A 20,447-nucleotide genomic window follows, 5' to 3' on the forward strand; every position below is an offset into this window, starting at 1 on the left:
TGTCAGGTGAAGGTCAGGGCTGCTTGGCATCCACTACAGTCACAGGCCTCTCAGAAAACCAAAAAGAGCAAAGGACAAACAGTTCCCCTTGGCAAGCTCATTCCTGTCCAGCTGGATACAATGGGCTTTGAAGGTTGGAAACTCAGCAGGGCTGGCTGCAGCAAAACAGGGAGGAAAAGGAAGAGATGGAAGAAGAAAAAAGTTAATCTTCAAAAACAAAGTGGTTTTGTTCATCTTCTCTTTGGTCACCAAGTTAGCTCCAGCTGTGAGTTCAGTCTGGGACTGAAAGGAGAACGCTAGCTGGAACCCTGGGGAATTGGAATCACTTTTGTGCCTACTTTGTACTGAGCTACAGCTCACATAAAAATGAGGGTGGCAAGCCCTGAAGGTGCCCTTTAGCCACATAAAGGGAAAAGTGCTGCAAGAGACAGACCTTGATAAAACACGATCCAAATGGGGACACACTTGGCATCCCTCGGGGTAGGTGACAGCTGCACAGGCAATCATCCTGACAGCGCTGGGCAGGGCTGGGGCTCTGCCTTTGGCCCACACCCCTTCTGTGGGGGAGAACATAGGCAAGCACAGGGATGCTCAGATTTGGCTGTGTCCTATTTCTCCTATCTAATCTCTTGCAAAAGCAGCATTCTTCCACCTCCCCCCTTGGACATCTAACAAGGATCAGCAGCTGGAAGCCCCTTACCACTGCCAAGCCCAGCACCCAAGGACCTGCCATCTGTGCTGCAGCCTGCCTTTTGTACTGATTTGTTACGTTTTTGCCGTGATTGCATGCCTCGGGCAGGCGACAGTTGCTCTGTGCAGGACTTGGAGGAGGGGAGTTTTACAGCTTGGCTGCTGCCAAAGCACAGATGTTACAGGCTGGGTCACGGCAAGGTGCTAAAGGCCTTCAGAAATGTTGCAAAGCATTAATTATGTTCCTGCAGCTGTTCTTTAACCCTCAGCCGCATCTCCTTTCTTCCATGGGCTGCCAGAAAGACAACTGTGAATGGGAAATCAAAGCAGGAGGCTTTGAAAAGAAGTAAGGCAGAGTCTTTAAAGGTTAAAAGAAACAGCACTCTGCAAAGACAGGGCTTTTTTAAAGCTGTTTGTCTCTGCCACTTGCTTGGACACCTCCTCTTCTCCTATTTCGGTGCAACGCTGAACTCCAGCAGCATCCAAGGTGGAATGGAAGAGGTCACCCAAATCCTGACATTTCACAGAGCACATCTCAGCTTGAAGGTTGATCCATGAGCTTGGGAATACTTTGTCTCACAAGACTGGAGCAAGGAATGATTAGTGGCATGGGTTTAACCAACCCTCCCATCTGTGCAGGTCTGGAGATGAGGCGTTTCCCTGGGTTTCCACAGGTTTATGTGAACCTTTTGAAAAGAATCCAGAGGAAGGCCACAAAGATGCTCAGAGGGATGGAACACCTCTCCAGTGGAGATCGGCTGGGAGAGTTGGAGCTGTCCAACCTGAAGAAGAAAAGGCCCCAGTGAGACCTTGGAGCCCCTTCCCGTGCTGAGAAAGGCTACAAGAGAGCTGGAAAAGGACTTTGGACAAGGTTCTGGAGCAACAGGAAGAGAAGGAATGGCTTTAAACTGAAAGAGAGGTTAGATTAGATATTTGTGAAACATTCTTCCCTGTGAGGGTGGTGAGGCCCTGGCACAGGTTACCCAGAAAAGCTGTGGCTGCCCCATCCCTGAAAGTGTTCCAGGCCAGGTTGGACAGGACCCAGAACAACTTGGTCTGGTGCAAAGTGTCCTTGCCCATGACAAGGGGGTTGGAATGGGAAGATCTGTAAGGCCCCTTCCAATCCCAACCATTCTGTTATTCTGTAGTCAGAAAAAAACTCATTTTGCCCCAGCTGGAGCAGAGCTGTTCTCAGAGACACCAGTGACTAAACTGAGCTGCAGAACCCAAGCTTAGAGCTTCTCCCATCCCTGCTGTGGAAGCTGAGGTTATGCCAAGGGTCAAGGCAGCATTCAAGAAGGCTTACCTGGAGCAGCTCTGGGAACCCAGGTCTCCTGAACTCATCTCTTATGCTTCAGTGCCCTTGACAGCCACCATGTGCCAGGGCTGGCAACACACCCTCTGGTGTCCCTGCACAGGCACTTCTGTGGGCAATGGGAGCCCTGGAAAACATGAAGCTACTGCTGAGGGAGTAGATCCATGCCTACAGCATGGTGCCATTCAGAGCTGCCACTGCAGGAAAGCAGTTCAGGAAGTCTGCACCCGGATATGAGCCCTGATGAACATCAGGACTAATGAGTATCCACACACCACCAGGGCAGCCATTCTGGTGCTAAAATTGCAGCCTGCCTGGGGGGGCACCTCCATACCCCACAAACCAGAGGTTCTCAAGGGGAGAGTTTGTCCACTGTTTATCTTCAGACCAACTGCAAAGTAAAGCTCCATCTCAAACATGGGCATTCACTAACATCTGCATGGGCTGGGCTGCAGCTGTGCCACAGGACCAGGAGTGGGCTGATAAAACCCACGAGGCTTCTGAAAGGCCTCTCCCTCCCCTATTCCCTGTGCTTTAAGCTGCAGTCAAACAGAGCACAACTCCTTTTAAGACTAGCAGATGTGTTTGTGAATCTGGCTGGGCAGCTTGTGCTGGCGAGAGGGAACAAGATTGTCTCTGGAATCCTTTGTGCTGCAGCTCTCTGTGCACAATAGGCTCCCGCACACTCAGGGGCTGAATAACTTTTTATGCTGGAGATGAAGAAAGGGGGGGGAGAGAAAAAATTAATACAGACACAATAGCAAACAAACAGGCAGAGAGAGCGAGGTGATGGAAAAGCAGGCAGGAATAGCAACGCTGTTGTGCCCAGACACTCATTCCAAACAGCATCTCCCACATTCAAAAGAGCATAAACTAAAAAATAATAACTTTTTGCCTGACCTCTCTTGGACGTGCCTTCAGTCGGGGATTGTTAGGACTCAGCACGTTGGCCAGGACTTGAACTTCTGCATAATGGCCCCAGACAGCTGCTGGTACCCTCAGCTGCTGCTGGCACAAATGTTCACTCCTCTGCATCACTTTGGAGTGATGATAACTAAAAAACAAAACAAAAACCCCAAAGTCCAGGCCTTGAAAGGGGATCCATGACAGCATTAAGCACCAAACCCCATGGCCATGTAACACCAAACTGGGTTATCCTGGCAGCCACAGGTGAAGGAGCTTCCTCCAGGTAGCTCAGGAGCCTCACCCCAGATGCCCAGATAGGATATAATTCCTCCCAAACCAAAGGAGTGAGTGATAGCTTTCCCCCCTTCCCTCTAGGGGAGCCTGGCCCTGGTTATGCAGCCATTTCAAGCAGGAATTGGAGATCAGCAGTGTCGCCTTAACAATCGTTACACCCTGGGGTTGGGCTTGCCTTCCCTGGGCAGCTGCCCTAGAGCAGCCAAAGGTGGGCCAACATCAGATTCCCACCAGGATGTACCAACAGCCAAACAAAATCAGATTAAAGGCTTTGCAGGAGCAGTTTTTGTTTAAGACATTTCTGGACACCCCCATTCTGCTTAAATATCAGAAGACAATGTTTTTATCTGACTAATAGAACTCCTCAAACCGTGTGGACCAGACTGGCTATTTTAAAACAACACTCAGCAGAGACTTTTGTTTCTGACAGAATAATTTAACACTTCACTCTTTCTGAGTACTCTCACCCCAGGTATCCAAGTGGGTCAGAAAGGCTGTGCTGGGGAAAACCACAGAATCATTAAGGTTGGAAAAGACCTCCAAGATCATCAAATCCAACCACTGATGGGGTCATATAACTCACATCACCTGGAGAAGAAACTCCTACCTGCCCAAAAGATCCCTCAGCAGGGACATGCAGAGAGGCAGCTTCTCCAGCAGCCTCTCCCAAACAGCAGCTCTCCTCTTTCCACTTCTTTTTTCCACCATTCTTTATTTATTTTTCAATCTGCTTCCCTCCTCTCCCCCCTCCAAACTGAAGTTATGTAAATTTTACAGAGGGGCTGACATCTGATGAAGATGATCCCATTGGTGTTATTGTCTGGCTGCCAGCTCCTGGGAAACAGGCAAGGCACGAGGGCGGTTGCTGTTTTTAACCGGAGGCCGTGTCTGACTCGAGCGTTCGGGGAGTTAATGAGCACTGTGCAAAGGGAGGGATGGCTGGCAGAAAGCAAACAGGGAAAGCTTTATTTTTACATTTCATTATTTTTATAAGAAAAAGAAGCCTGGGACCTTAAGGGAGGCGTAAAGGGGATTTTTAATCATTTTTTCCTTTTTTTTAAATAGCAGGATTTGCAGCTGGAAGAGCCTGCTGAGAATGTCCTGTGCCTAAATAGCAGGGAGGTGCCTAGGTCTCCACAGAGGTCACCTTACTCTTCTAGGTTCCAACATCTGTGAGTGTGTAAACAGACACACCACAGCTCTAGGGGAGAGTCCTCCATGGCTCACCCCATCCATCCAACCCCATCCCACATAAAGGATGGATCTGCACAATTATCTTCTCTTGAGGGTCAGAGTCTCCAGGCTGCCCCAAGGAGTCCAGGCAGGCTGGGAGCTCCCTCTCCAGCTCTAAAGCAGATTCTGGCCACTCAGTGGAGGCTCAGCACCAAGCAAGTTGAAACCAAAACCAGTAGTCTCTAGAAAAGATGGATGGGGCCAGCAAACCTGACACTATTCCCCATAAAGCAACAGGGAAGAGGTTAAAAGAGAAGATTTATGGGCATATATCTCTGCCAGAACCACCAGGTGATCATGTGTACACATTTCTCTACTCTAAGACCTAATTTTCCACCATTTCCCTTGATTTGCTGTTCCTATTCTCCCATTTCCTTGATTTAAGGCCCAATTATTTCTTGTCCTCTTGCCAGTGAAACAAAATATTTCATAAGCACTCCTGCTGCCTCTCGCCACTCCCTCCCTCCTTTGGATGCTGGTTTCAATGCCTGACTCATGCTTCGTATTCTCTAAAATTTAGAGTATTTTAGTGAACATCTAACAATGATTTTACCATTTTTCTCAGTGATACAAATGGCATTTGGCACCAACTAGCTCGCTGTTGGAATTTAAGTGAGTCTGTGGCTGCCACATCTCTGGCAAGTCTTTGCAAAGCAGTCCCTGGAGATTGTCACCTGGGCAGGATTTCATTGTGTCCTTCACAAGGGATGAGCCAAGATCCTGGGCTGAGCTGGAGGTGACTGTGCTGGGACAGGGAGAAGGGCAGACAAGTTAAATCTGTAGTTCATCCAGGCCAGCCCTAGCCTCCCAGGGAAGAGCTGGGAACTACCATCCCTACACGAGTCCAGGATCTGGTTCTCCTCCTCAAGGATATAGATGAACTCTGCCCTCATTAAAAGGAAAGAATAATGCCACTGGTGGGTCCCCAGTCTCAACTTCTAAGCACCATCAAATCTTCCAAGTGGTTCCTCACAGGCTGACTTCTGTCAGCCCACTGGGCACCAGTCCTTCAAAACCTTCCTAGGCAAACACCCTCCCCTTGGAGCAGTGGTTACAATAAAGTTCCATTCCTCTTCCTCCTCCTTGCCCAGGCTTGCATTTCCATAGCATCCTCCTACTAGTTTCTCTCAGTCATAACCAAACTTGCCCCAACACAACACAACTATGAAAAAGACAATTAAAAGGGCTATTTCAATATTGCCAACCTTTTTCAAGGAGATGGATCCATAATATCAGGTGAGATTAAGCACAGATCCAAAAAGAGGTTCCTTAGGCTGTGATCCAAAAAGAGAGAGAAAAAGCTCAGCATGGCTCTGAATCAAGCTGAACGTGGGCTCAAAATTGGTTCTCCTGTATTCTCAACTCATGCAGGTCCCCAAGACCTTGAACTTCCATGATCATCTGTTTCCATGAGCATCAGCTGCTTACCTCTATCTGCACAACATAATTCATTTACCCTTCTTTTTCCCTCCCCCCAAAAAAACCATCCAAAACCAAACTTAAAAGCACAACTCACTGGACATGCAGCCTTTCCATTCAAATGCCATCAAAAAAAATCTCAAATTTGAAAGTTGTATCTGACCAGCTGGCTCTAACTTGGGTGGCTCTCCAGAAGGGACATCTCCAGAGATTCTAGTCCTTCCAGTGGCTGGCTGGAAGCAACAAGGAGGAATCACCTTGAGAAGACAATCAGAAGGAAGGAATAGGATGAGTTACTCTGTACAAGATATTTTGAGCTATGCCTGTTCTCTTCAGCCACACAAATATTTACCAGAGCACATGGAGAAGTGTCCAAACCTGATCTCATGCTCAGATTTGGGGTCTCAGCTGGGCAAGAGAGCTGGACACAAACTGTGAGATGAAGAGCCCTGTCAGAAATCAGGCCCTAAAACATTGCAATGGGAAGCTCTAAGAAGGTCAAAACATTCACACATCCCAAAGCAGGCAGGATCTGGTCTTCACACCCACCATGACTGCTGGCAGCTTGTTCACACATTTCATGGAGCCTGGAGGACAAGTTGAGGCCTGCAATGCTGTTCACCAGACTTGCTGCTTTGTTATGGGATTGGGCAATTTCACTCCAAAAAGCTTCACAAAATAAGTGACCACCAAATGCCACCAGAGTGAGAACACTTCGGTCTTTGCTAACCCAAGAAAGGACTGAGGTTTGTTGCAGGGGGGCAGCTCTTTATCTGGACTTTAAAAAAAGAAAACTAGCCCTAGCTAGGAATACCAAGTAAGAATGGAAAACATGAGGAAACACTTGAAAAACTCTGCAGATTTCCCTGTACAAGGCCATCATCTCTTCATAGCTGGGACTACACAAGGCAAAACCTCCTCTATTTTGAGGGTGGCCTGACAAAAGTTTCTGAGACCCCACCTGCCACTCTGTGGGGCATCAGACCTGCTCTGGACTCCTTCTAAGGATCAGCCCAATGAGGGCTTCTGAATTCCACTCACAGACTGGGGAGGTTTGGGGATCAGCACCCCCCAAGATCTGTAAAATTCAGATTCCTCAGAGGATCCCAACCAGGCTAACTTCATCCCTCCCTTGGTACAATCAGCACTGCTAACTGCATTGGCCTGAGGGTTAGTAGATTAATGTCACTTCTAATTTATCATGTGGCTGTGGTTGGCTGGAAGCATCACCTCCAGAGGAAGCTGACTCACCCTAAGCACACTGTTTTCTGAAGGGCCAGCCAATCCTGCCCACTAGACCAGCTTCCCTTCAAGCTACCTGTCAGCCCAGCACAGGCTGGACAGGCCCCAAAAGCTGACACACCACAGCTCATATTCCTGGCAAGTACCATCACAGAGCTTAAATCCCCTGAAAAGCACTGGAAAAGGTAAAAGCTGGCCATTAGGGTAGTTTTATATGGAGTAGATATTCTAGGTTGTAAAGTGTGTTTGGAAGGACCATTATACTCCCTTGGCTGCTTTTCCTCAGAGGAAAGAAGATAAATGTCCAGATGGATGTTCATAGCCCAGGGCAAGGGAAATACAACATCCTCTGGAAGAGCAAGCAGGAGAACTGGAGAGCAGAGACCTGCAGAGACTCTGCTCAGAGCCAGCGTGAGCAGCTTCCCCAGTGTCCCATCAAACCCAAACCAAACACCAGGGACTCTGTGCCACTTTCCCAGCACCCCTAGTGTGAGGTGCTAGGGAAAGAGGTGACCATTAGAGAGCCCACCTCAACCCTGTATACCACAGCTGGGTCAGGGATGACCCAAGATGACAAGACTACAGCATGTGAGCAGTGCAGTGCATCTCTATGCTTACTCTGCTGCCCAAACAAATCCTCTCCTGTTTGATTTGACCATTCCACAAGCACAGGAATGAACTGTGTGGTCCTTGGGGAGCTCACTAAGCCAGTATTTCTGTAGGAAACAGAAGCTTGTGCACCCAAATCTAACTCTAAAAAAATAAAAACCAGGCTCTAGTCTATCTGATCAAGAGAAAAGTGTTTGGAGGGTAAATTGAGGCAGGAGTGTTTGCTCAGATTTATGGTGGGGGCAGTGAGTTGGAGAGGTCTTAACTGAACCCATTCCTTGACTGGAAGTGTAACTACATCACCCTGAAGTCCAGCTATAATTTTCTCTGCAGCCTGGCAAAATGCCAGAGGTCCCTTCAACATCAGCTGTTTCATGGTTCTGTGGGATGCAGAATTTCTGGTACTCTATTTTGATGCTGAGAATAGGAGAGATTTGGTTAGGGCCCCAGCAGATCTTCTATCCCTTGTCCCACCTCATCTGATTGAATCCCAACTTTTGTTAAAAAAGAGGTCCAGCCCTTTCCCCAAAAGGAGCTGTTAAAAGACAGCCTCAGGAGAGCAGACATCCACCAGAGATCATTTTTCCATTCACCCATGGGCTGGATCAGATCAAAAGAACAGGGACAACACACAGCCTAAAATGCACATGTCCTCAAATGCTGAAACATTTCTCAGCCTTTTCTTTGCTCGATTTGGGGGGGAAAAAGACAGCAGGGAAGAGAGATGTAACTTGGTTTACTGGATGCTCCTAATCGAGCTCTAGTGCCTAGGATCAAAGATTAGTTGATTAAAATCCAATTTCAAAGCTTATTAACTTTTTGAATGAGAAATGCTGCTATGGTGAGCTTACTCGGGCAGGCTATTTCTGCCTTGGCAGAAGTGGCTGGCAGGGAAAAACAGCTCTTTGCTTATCAGCACCCAGCTTAGACCCAGATGAGGCAAGAGGATTTTGCCTCCTCAGACCACTTTAAATCAAGACTAAATGAACAAAAGGACTTCCCTTAAGCTGGATATTAAAACCAGCTGGGCATTTCCCCTTCATGCCACCACAGCTCATTTGAAAACCACGCAGAGCCTTTGTGGTGTTTTGCTGTTATCCAAAATTCACTTCCCTGCACAGTATTCTGGTCAGGTTGACAAGTGACAGCTCTGACATGAAGTCTCCAGGTATCCTCAGCCCACATCCTCCTCACCCAAGCAGCTCCTTGTCCTTACAGCAGCTGTGCCACCAGGACCAGCTCTGTCCCACTACAAAAAGGTCAGGAAATCCTGGTACTTCCAGCTGAGAGAAGTGACAAGCCAAGCTGAGATCTGTTTGCCACAGGCTCTTACCCTGAGGGACATAAATCCCAGCTCTTAACCTGAGATCATTTCAGGACACCCAAGTATATTTTAAAGCATGTAAGATACAGAATCACGGAATCATTTAGGTTGGAAAAGACCTCTTAAGGTGTAGGGTGGAGCTGTGTCCTGGAGCTTTAGGGTTGAACACATCCTTTGTCCTAACTCCCAAATGGGGGTTAAGCACAGCCTTTGGGGAGCCAGTTCACCCCATCCCCTCCTGTTTGAGATAAGCCTAATACTGCTTGCAGAGAGTTTCCCAGTTTCTCTGCTCTTTCCCAGGCACAGCAACCACAAAGATGAGAACTACAACACACAATCCCACAGCAAACTTTTTCAAGTGGTAAGGGCCCATTTCTTTCTCAGGTACAGTTATTCAGAACATCTCTCATCCAGGGAAACAGTATTTATAGCCACCTGTGCCCAGACAATGGGCTTCACCTCTTGTGCAGAAGGACTGAGTTAATCAGCCAGATACAGTCATTGTCTAGGTCAGCTATTGACAGGGGCTCACATGTGTGCTGCAAAGGTGGCAGCTGTGAAGCACCAAGGTCTGGGTCTGACTCTTGTCCTGCTCACAGTGAAACACATGATGTGTCCTCAAAAAGCACCAGAACAAGAGAAGGTTAACACCAAAGCAGGAGGGAAAAAGGCAATTCCTGCTATTGTACTTAAAAGAGGGAAAGCAGCAGGCAGTCTGGGTGGCCAAGTTTGATTTGAAGAGTACTTGGTGACAGCTACATGAAAAATACCTTTCTCTCTGGGAGTCATCTCAGTAGCTTCTTTCCTCTCTCCTGCTGTGCTCTGGGAATCATGGACACACGGCCCAGAGCAGCATGGCTGAAGAAACTCTGCTTCCAGACACTGTCAGACCAAACTCCAAACAGCCAGTGGGTCAGTAAATAACACAGCAAAAACTGACTTCTCTTTGGTTCAATTGAATCTTATCTTTAACCAAGGAAAAAGGAAAACAGCCCTGCAACCTGCCTCTGGTGCACATGACATGTGCAGGAGCTCTTCAAAAGGATTCCTGCTCCTGAAGATCAGGCACAGGCTTTCAGAAGAAGAAAATCAGTTATTTCTGCACATCTTTTTGCAACGTTCAACCAGGTTCCCGTTACACATAGTGCCTCCAGGGGAGGAAGCTGTGTGGACAGCACAAACCAGAGGCCTCCCCATCCCTGACAAACCCTGAGCATGTGATAATAGAAAGAAAAGGGTATAGCTGCAAACTTCACCTCCACCTGGGCACAGCAGGGATCCAGTCTCTGAAACCAAGCCCACAGAAAGCTTTGAACATAGAGGAAAAATGTTGGCATAGAAGTGTAGTAGAAGACTTCCCTGCTGGTGGTGAGGCCGCTCTTGCCTTGGGGAAAGAGCATTGTGTTTCTCTCCTAAACTGTAGGGAGGTCAGGATGGAAAGGCACAAAAGTTTCTTCTATGAGCAAAAATCTGGTTTTAAAACTATCTCTGGAGAGAGATTCTGACTCTCCCGTTATTCAGCCCGTGCCACTGCACCAGCCCAAAGGGCTGAGTCCCCACACAGCCTGGGGGGGGGGGCCCCCAGGAGGTCAGCATGGGTGTAAGTGCCACCCTCGAGCTCCACCTTGTGCTCCCAAGAGCAGCAGCCCTGCTCTCTTCCTGCAAGCCTACCTTGTGTATTCCAGCAGCAGGCTACAACTGAGCTGTGAAACAACACTTGGAAGCAAAGGCAACACCAGATCAGCCAGGCGAAGGCTGAGGAGAGGTGACAGTAACAAGGAAGGTTATGTTTAGCCTCACATCTGTGCTGTTTGGAAGCTCTCTTCACAGGGAAGGAAAAAATAGCTTAAGAATAAATCTTTTACTTGGAAAACATCCAGTCTGGGAATAAAAAACAAGCATCCAAGAGAATGAGTAATTGAATGGAGAAAGATTATCGAGCAGACAAGGTCAGGGGAGGCAAGGAGCACAAAGGAAGGACCACCAGCACAGGAAGGATTTGGGGAAAGCAGCCATCTTCAGGGCAGACAGGCATGCTCTGGCTGTCTCAACCAGGATCAACTTTTGAAGGGGAAAGAACAAAGCCCTGTGTTGTCTCCACTTTGCACAGACCACACTCCTACAACAGCGGGAACCAGTTCCATTCTTCCCTGGGCTCTTGCATCCCAAAGCTCAGCAGAAAGCCAGATGCCAGGCAGGAACTGGAAGCTGCTGGTGAAGGAAGCCCAGTGTGGAAGACATGGAAAGTCACTGAATCTGGATCCCAGTTTGGAGCCAGTCACTCCACACAGTATCCTAACATCACAGAGTCCACCTGCACCTCCTCTGAAATGCTCCTTCCTTATCTGTCCTCACTCAGCCCCACCTGAATCACATCCTACCATGGCAGCAAGTGCCAACACAGGAATAGAAAGGCACATGCTGTTTGCTCAGGACCAGTTCATTGCAGGCACATTCCCATTTAGTCTTCCAGTGCCCCAGGAGCCAACACACCATGGCAGCAACAGGATCCTTCTCTGCCCACCCCAGTGCCAAGAAAGCAGCACCATGCTTTGGTTAAAATGCCAGACAAATAATCATCCAGGCCACATAACCCAGCTCCAGCCAGCCTTGTTAGGGATATTTCCCCATTACTGCTTCAGTGCAGTGGGAGAGAGCTGAGTCCCACTGCATTACAGGTGGTTGCAAATCCAATTTCCTTCCCCAAAAAATGAGGCATGCTTGCACCTGCCTCAATCCCCCTCCACCCTGCATAAGGATGGAGCAACCAGCTGAGCAATGAGTGCAAAGCCACCATGGCACTAATCCTCCAGGTCCATATCAGAAATCCAGATCTCTAATTTACTTCATCCTGAAGTCACTTAAATGTAAGCATCACTCCTGGTCCTACTTCTGTATTTATTTTTCTGGTTGCAGATATAATTGTTATACTAAGAGTGCCTTAGTTGTGATTATAAATACCCAAACTCCCATGCCTATGTATGTGCAGGCACGCATCCACACACGCTCATTCCTCTACCTCTTGAGAAATGGGTCTGTTCCGCTTTCTTCTGCTACTGATAAAATATTGATTAGGGAATTTGAAAATTTGAAATGATTTAGGAGTCCCTGGATGGGAAACGTAATGTACTGTGCCGGTCGCATTATGAGCCATCCATCACCTGTCAGCAAGCAGCAAGAAAGTGACAGAATCAATACAAACGTGTCTGAAGATGGGTTTAATTCATTTCCCTTCCCCCTCAGGCCATGGCTGGAGCATCCCAGCCGGAGGAGGAGGAAGCTCGGTAACACCAGCCCAACCTCAATCCACCCAAAGTGCAAGGGGGTTAACTTCTTCCTTGGCAGTCCAACCACATCGGGGCCAAGATGGGTGACCTTGGCCACATTCCCAGGGGAGCATGGCCAGGCCAGCCAGCCAGGAATTGCTAAATCAGATCCTGAGGGCTGCATTCAGCTGCCCTTGTGCTCTGAGATGCTCTGGGGTACCTGCAACATCCACGTGGGTCACAGCACCTGCACGGCTCCTACTTGAAGCTGCTTTGATTGACTTGGGAAGGTTGTTACTTGTCCCTAAAGCCTCCCCATAGATGCTAATTCCAGCCTGTCCCACCACATTTTATGCCATGAAACACTTCCATATATAGTCCGATCTCAGAGGGACCAGACTGGCCAGCAGACAGTGTGAATCTCTCCTTGCTTCCCAACTTCCCTTCCGCATCACCCACCTTTAGTCAGCATGGCCTGATCCAGCTGTTTGCTCCTCAAGAATTTATTGCTCTTACTCTCACCAAGTGTTTTTAAAATAAAATAAAAAAAAAAAAAAAAAGGGGTGAGCAGAATCCATCTGTAGGGCGATACATCATCCTCCCGCATTTTGCGGATGGATTCAATTGGCCTGTGATCCTATTTTGCAGATTCTCTCAGAGCACTGTAATTCATCCTGCAAGGCATTTCAAATGAGACTGGACAGAGCACCAGAGAAATGACAGGAGCCGGGTGCCCCGCTGTGCTCCCCAGGAGCAGAGAGGGTGACCAGGCAGGCATTGCTCATGTGTGATTAGAGCTAATTATTCCAGGGTACACCACAGGAGGTGATGGCAGCACAAGGGCAGCTCAAACAAGGCCAACAGAGTTCCCAAAAGCTGCTCCTTAGCTCAAGCCGCCCACTGTGGACTATGTTAGGCAGCAGCATTAACCCTGGCTGTGGAGCACATAGTGTGGCACAAGAGATGTTCCACAGCACAAGACAAATTCCGACCTGCCAGCTGTGGCTGGCTTTTTGTCCCAACAGAAGCCTGACAGACAACCATTCCCTCTTCCCAACATCTTTCAAGGCTTCAAGGAGGCAGTGCAGACCAATGGATACACGAGCAAGCACTCATCTTCTGGGCAGCATGCTTCTCCTTTGTTCTTTGGCTGATGATGTGGCTTGCAGGTATGATTTCTCAGACAAAACTTCCTCATTTATTTTGGTTTTAATTCCATTATTTAATAGACTGCAAAACCCTTAATGTGGGACTCTCAACTACTGTGACTGTGCAATTCACTCCAGATACATCCCCTCTACCTCACCATCCCTAATAGACTCAATAAACGGTTTCCAAATCCAGCAGAAGTGCTCTATTTGCTGCCTAGTATACCATATAATCTTGTGCAGAGGTAGTATTGATCTTAATAAACCTGCAGCCATCGAGTCCTCAAATGTCTCCATATTTGCTTACCTACAGCAAAGCAAAGTACCTCTTCCAGCCCCACAGCAGCATGCAGGTGACAGCAGCAGCCTACACTGACCCGGACACGAGAGGATCAGTGCATTCCTGAGAACAATTTAATAGTCAGTAGAGCCATGGCTTTAGGGTATTTAGTCAGAAGCAATATCCCGTCTCAAAAAGAAATGTCTGAGTCATTTTAACTATAAGGGACAGAAATTAGGGACTAATTCAGGCCGTAACAGGTACTGAATGCTGAGTCCAGAAGCAGCTCTGCTCATGGCTAATGGATTTTGCACAGTGAGACTGGCTTAGGGTTTTCAGCTCATCGCTCCAGAATGCTCAAAAGACGCACTCCCAGCTACTTTGCCAAATTTTCCTCACCCATCCATAAAGGGAGAAACTCATGAGATTATTTGCACAGTCCTCTCCAAACAAATACCCCTTCCCACAGCACAGAAGCTGGCTCCAGATGAGAGGAGAGGCTGTAGGAGGCTGGGCAAGGAAAGCAGCATTAAGATGCAAAGCACAGAGTTGAAATTCTAAAAAAAAAAAAAAAAAAAAAAAAAAAAAAAAAAAAAAAAAAGATACATACATCTGTATGTGCAGGTACATGAAGCTCACCTTTTTGAGGGAACACAGCACCACAGTGTGCTAGGAAGGCAGAGGCATAGAGCACAGTCTAACCAGATGTTTGCCTGACAGAGCATCAGCACTGGGTTATGTTCCCAGGCTGCCCTGGCAGGGACATCCAAGGAGAGGCCAGATGGCAGCTCCACAGCAGTGCATTAGGACCATGACTCGTGTCTTTCTTCTAGACAAGGCTCTGGTGCTGCCAGCTTACAGCAGGCACTGAAGGAAGGGGTGATAAGTGGCCACTGTCTGGCCCAGAGGCGCTGGGGTGCCAGGCAGAGGGGAGAAGGAGGCCTGGCTCCCACCCCTGTGATGTTCTCCCCGACCCAGTTGTGTCAGCCCCGCTCGTCAGCACATCCGTCACCCTGCTGGCTCCTGCCGTGGCCTCAGGACCTGCAAAGGTGCCTACACATGTTGGACTATTTGTCTTCTCAGGTTCTTGGGACAAGGGGGCTGACAGCCCTATTAGTTATCTCACAAAGCAGAGCCCTAACACATCCCCAGAGAGGAGGGCAGGGAATAACCCCAGGGAATAAGAGAACGTCAAAACCACATGGCTCCCAGTTTCCCAGGGAAAGGCAAAGCATCAGTACAGCCTGGGAAATTAAATCTTTGCAAGAAGTATGTGAGGAAGAACCCTGGAAGCTGAAGCTTTCACTCATCACCTGTCATCTAGCCTTAGCCAAGAGTAAGTTGCTTCTGGAACAGGGAGGGATCATCCCCATTTTTAATACTGACCTTTTAAGCCTTTGTTCTGGGATGTGCCCAGGCTGGGAGATGAAAACTACTCCTGCACCAACCCCATCTAATCCTGCAGTCTTCAAGAAGGCACATCATTGCTCTGGAAACCAGCTACCCACTCACAAACAAGAAGAAGAAATGCTGATCCAACAGCCCAAAGAAATCATCCAAACCTACACAGTGCCCTGGAAGCAGCAGGGAGGGACCTGGATCTCTCTGTGCCAGAGGAAAACCAGGATATATACAACAGTTCACCAAGGTGCTGAAAGCACAGAGGTAGATGACTAAGAATTGTACTACAAGTCCTCAGAACATATCAGTGGGATGTCACATCATTTTATTCCACAGAAGAACAGCTAAAGAAGTGCCCTATTCCCCACATTGCCAAACCAACAATCCTCCAGCCAGTGCAAGTATTTCCAGTGCACACATACATCCAGGCAGGGCAGCAGGGCAGCTCATGACTTCCCACATAAGCTAGTTTTCAGGTAGGAATCTCCACATGAATAATTATAACCCAGCTTATCACTGTCACCCAAAGCTGCCCACCTGCCCTGCCATGACCTCCAGGAGAGCAGGATCCCAGCCAGCACCAGTTCCCGGATCTTCCCCAGCCATTCAGGACACAGCCAGAAGGCAGAGACTGAGCCAAGGCTTTGTAAAATGGAGCATGTCGTAGGTGGGGAGGAGGGGAGACAGCTCTTTGAGCAAGTAATTTCAATTGCCTTGAGAAAACAGGTTGTTAAAATGATAGAAATAAATGGGTTGTTTGAGCAGCCTCAGAAATACTTTCAGAGAAAGCTTCCAGGTAGGAACATTGATTATAAATACTTATTAACTGCTCCTTCATTATCAAAGAGATGTGATACATATGTTTACAAATTTTGATACATTTTTATTAATCCAATTTAACTGTTTGGTTCTCTAAACCTTCCCAGAAGAACCGTCACCAAGCAACTCCCTGAACACAACTTCCACTTCTGCACAGGCAGGCGTGGGCGCCACAGGAGTCACTCAAGCATCTGCCTGTACCAAGGAACACGTTAGACCCAAAATGGCTCTTTTGATCCTAGTCTCTCAAAAAGGGAGAACCTCACTTTAGAAGATGTGTGATAGGGTCAGTCACCAACTTCTGTCCACTCATTAAAGCCATCAGCCAAGAGATTTTACATCCCTCTAACTCAGCCTCCTGTCTCCCACAGGAACTGGGTTCGATGCTAATGACAAGAACTGAAGAGAAGGTGGAGGTGTTTTCTCAGGATGATTCTCCAGCTCCTAGCAGCCCAGCACTTAGAAACTCCCAAGCTGTAAATTGCTTCAGGGCTGTGTTTAGGCCCATCATCAAGAGTTATCTGCCATGAAATTGCCAAGTTCCTTTTTAAAGGTTCATGATATTTTTTGGCCACCACAACATCCCAGGACAACACGTTTCCAAGGCTGAATTAGTTCCCCCCCACACACAGCATGTAAAGCTGTTCAATTTAAACCTGAAGTCCATTATTTTCTTACCCTGCAGGAAACAATTACCTTCTAATCACCTTCTTGGGTGATTTTATCCATGTCTCAAGTCCTCCTTGTGGATGCTTTTCCCTAGCTGGTGAGTCCTGACCTAGGCTACCCTCAGATGGAAGCTGTGACACCGAGTTATATAAAGCACAGCTCCTTGCTCTTGCCAACATCTTCTCCAGCAGCAACGTCAAGCGTGAGTGATGCCCTGTGCTGGGATAAGTGTTCTCCTCTGGGGCTCCTCCCTGGAGCTGCTCTTCAGTGGAGAATCTGAAGGTCTGTTTATTTTAAGCAGGCTAGAGAGGGGCACAGGCAGAAGATGAGTGAGGAGGATCCCTGCCTCAAGTCACTGCTTCAAGAAGAGACAAGATTTCCCTCTGAGAAAGCCTGTGCCAGAGGGATGCACAGATTGTCACCTCCTGGCTACTTGAGCAGGAGTTTCTGCCCAAAGAAGAAGCATCATGCTGATGGCCAGATTCCTGCAGGCTTCCACAGCCTCCATCACCCTGCTGGAAGAGGGAGTTCCTGCCAGCCCTTCTCCAGTAATCCTGCCTGAGGACTGCAATGTCCCAGCTAGAAACAACCCTCTGAGTACACAAGAAGCACAGTGATGCTGGTATGGTCTGCCACAGAGATCACAGCCAGTCCACCAACATATTTTGTTTTCAGAGGCTGAAAACCCCAATGTGCTGCCAAGTCACGGATTCCTCATCATTAGCACCTTGCCTGAGAGTGCACATAGCACGGCTGGGGTTTGCAGGAGAAAATGGGAAATATCCTCTCTCCACATCCAGCTGTTAGAGAACACTTCATCACAACAGGAAACCCAGCAGGGCCCAAAGCAGAGACTCACAGGTACAAACTGACAGGAACAGTATATCCCATGGCCTGCACTCCCTGGCAAACACCTCCTACCAGCTTGAGCACTAGACAGGCAGTTACACCTTTCTATACACATTGTGTCGGGGTTGTGATTTTCATACCACTAAAGACAGTGGGTTGTAGCAACCAGGTGTGTTTGGGCCTTCAGCACTGCTGCAGGGTCACAAGATGGAACCAAACTCTTTGCCACAAAAGCACAAGTCACCTGTGGGCCAAATCCAGGCTTATATCTCAGCCACAGACATCTTTGCTAGATAAGCCATTCATCAGTCCAAGAATGCCATACCCTGCATAAATTCAATCCTAATCCAGCATCTCCAAATCCCACTGAGAGGTGGAACAGAGCATCTCTGTCACCAGCACTCAAGCACACACAAAGCTTTGAGCTTGTCTGTACTGCCCAGGCATTATTTCCCCCACAGAGAGAATGCAGTGGAAGGACTTTTCAGACACACAGACCTCATCCCTCCCTCACTGCAACTGTGTGGTCCCAGGGGCCTTAATTATCCAGCATCCTTCTTGCAGGGAGCTGCTCTCTGGGAACATTTGCATGTTCGACTCCTCTGGACAAGTTCTGAGGCAGGCAGCTAATCCTCTCCCAGGTCTCAATGTCATATCAATTTTCCCGTTAGAAGCTGAGCTCTCTCCATCAGGGGTTTTAAACTAATGAGACGTACTGAGGCCTTCAACTCTGGGAATATCAAATGCAGTGGGATTCAATTTCGTTTGATTTTCCTGTGGTTTTCCCTTTGTAATTAACACCAGACAGCATGCAACTTCTCTTCATCCTACCACTGGATACCATCTCTGCTCAAGACAAACATGTCAGGAAAGGTGATACTTCTACCCCTACACTGCCAAAAGCATATTTTTTTTTCTTCTTTCTCCCCAGAATGAATATAATCTGCATCCTCAAGGTACTATTCAGACCCTTAAATCTCTTAAGAGCAGTAGCACAGATCCCTCAGGGTTCACAGCCCCTCCTACTTCTTACTCATACAGATTATGCTCCAGAAACACTGGTGCATGGGCACAAGCTCTGAGAGGATTTAATGGGTCAGTCCTTCCTAAAATCCTTACGTGGGTGAGAATCTCCAGCATGCCCTAGCAAAGATGAGGGAGTATGAATCATAGAATCATTAAGGTTGGAAAAGACCTCTAAGACTATCGAGTCCAACAGTATCTGTTTCCATGTGTGTCCGTTCCAAAGGCAGCCCAGGAGTCTTTCTACTTCAGCATGTTTTCCACACTGCTAAGACACAACAGTTGGCACTGACCATTGGTTTGGTCAAGCCAATATCCACTTTAAAAAAAAAAAAAAAAACAACAACAAAAAAACCATAAATCTCAGTTATGCCACATCTGGCAGGACCTGCAAGAAAGGCAATGCTCTGTTTGATCAGAGGAGTTTGGAACAGTCCCTCAGTGCAGCAAAGGGCTGCACAGCAACATAACATGGTGCAAAAGCCTGATCAGCAAGGGGCAGCTCCTACAGGCACTGTTATATGAAGGTTTTGAGGGAGAGAGTGTATCTTTCAGTGTCCATTACTAAAACCAGATGCTGCCAACATTCTATGGCGTCAATCCAGCAGATATCCCTGCAGAAGAGCTCTCCTGCAACCTCTCTAGATAGAGAACACCTGAGCCAGGAAGGGAAGATACTGCTCTAAGCAAAAGCAGTTTAGATCTGCATTACACCAAGAGTGAAGCAGTTCTCCACAGTAAGGAAAACAAAAGTCACCAACCACATAGCCCATACCTCTTGACCCTGGACACTCACTGCAGGAGCTACATAAGGGTTCAGAGCAAGACCTGAGGTTCTCTCTGCCATTCAAGCACATATATTAAATATATTCTTTTTAAAGGCACAGCATAGTGCATGACGTATTCCAAATTAGCATGTAAAATACCTCATTTTTCAAAGAAAAACTGTTTTGCTTACAAGAACTCAGTTGTCACCATGACTCTTCTACACAGGATAGCAGAAGCTGGAAGGGACTCATCCGGATTAATGCAGTCTGCAAACTTAAAATCATGCTCTTCCTTTGTAAATTTATAACAGCCCCATCCCATTTCTTATAGTGATTTCCATACCAACGGCCCCAAATGACCATTTCAAGAGATGCTGCTTTGCATCTGCCCTTGCCCCAGTTCCACCTTGGAAAATATTTAGGTTCCATTAACAGGACCATTTGCCACCTGAAGCTGCAACCAACAAACTCTCCCGTAGCTGTAGCGCCCCATGGATGTTTGAGAGATGAATCCCTTCCCTGTTAATGCTCCCAGTGCTGTGTCCCTGTTTGGAAAACATCAGCCCAGCCTCTTGCTGCTGTGCCAGGAGCCTGCAAGTTCCAGCACCTCGGAGCAGAGTTCAGCAACACTTTATTATCGCTCCATCACAGAGTTCCCCACACTGCCAGGCAGCTCCAAATGAGCCCTCCACGTTGTGACAGCACCAAGACCACTGAGGCTTCATCAATATTCATGTCCCAGTGACACTCCAGAGAGCAATGGGAGCTTGTTTTCACCAGCAGATCATTAAACAAAGGGAAACGAGTGACCTCGCAAAATCAGCTGCGTCACTGATGTCACCAGGAGCTGAAGGGACAGAGACAAGGTCATCACCCAGCACTTTTTTTAATAAATAACAGCTCTAAATGAGCACGGCCTTGCCATGCCCAGCGGGACCCACGTGAGACTGGAAGCCTCATGGACAAAGAGGCCCAAACTGCAACGTCGGCCACGGCAGTGCCTCCTCTCAGCAACCCTGACTGTGGGGAAGCTGTTGGAGGAAGCAACATCCAGCAAAATAGGGCTGTAAATCTGAATTAAATTGCTGCTTCAGGCACAGTTAGCCCAGTGCAGGCAACACACACAACTCCCTCCAAGGGCAGGAGCATTTAGGAGCACCCCAGGGCTTCCTGGAATGCTGCATCCCAGCTCA

The sequence above is a fragment of the Zosterops lateralis genome (assembly GCF_965231275.1).
Source record: "Zosterops lateralis genome assembly, chromosome: 9".
Lineage (NCBI taxonomy): Eukaryota > Metazoa > Chordata > Aves > Passeriformes > Zosteropidae > Zosterops > Zosterops lateralis.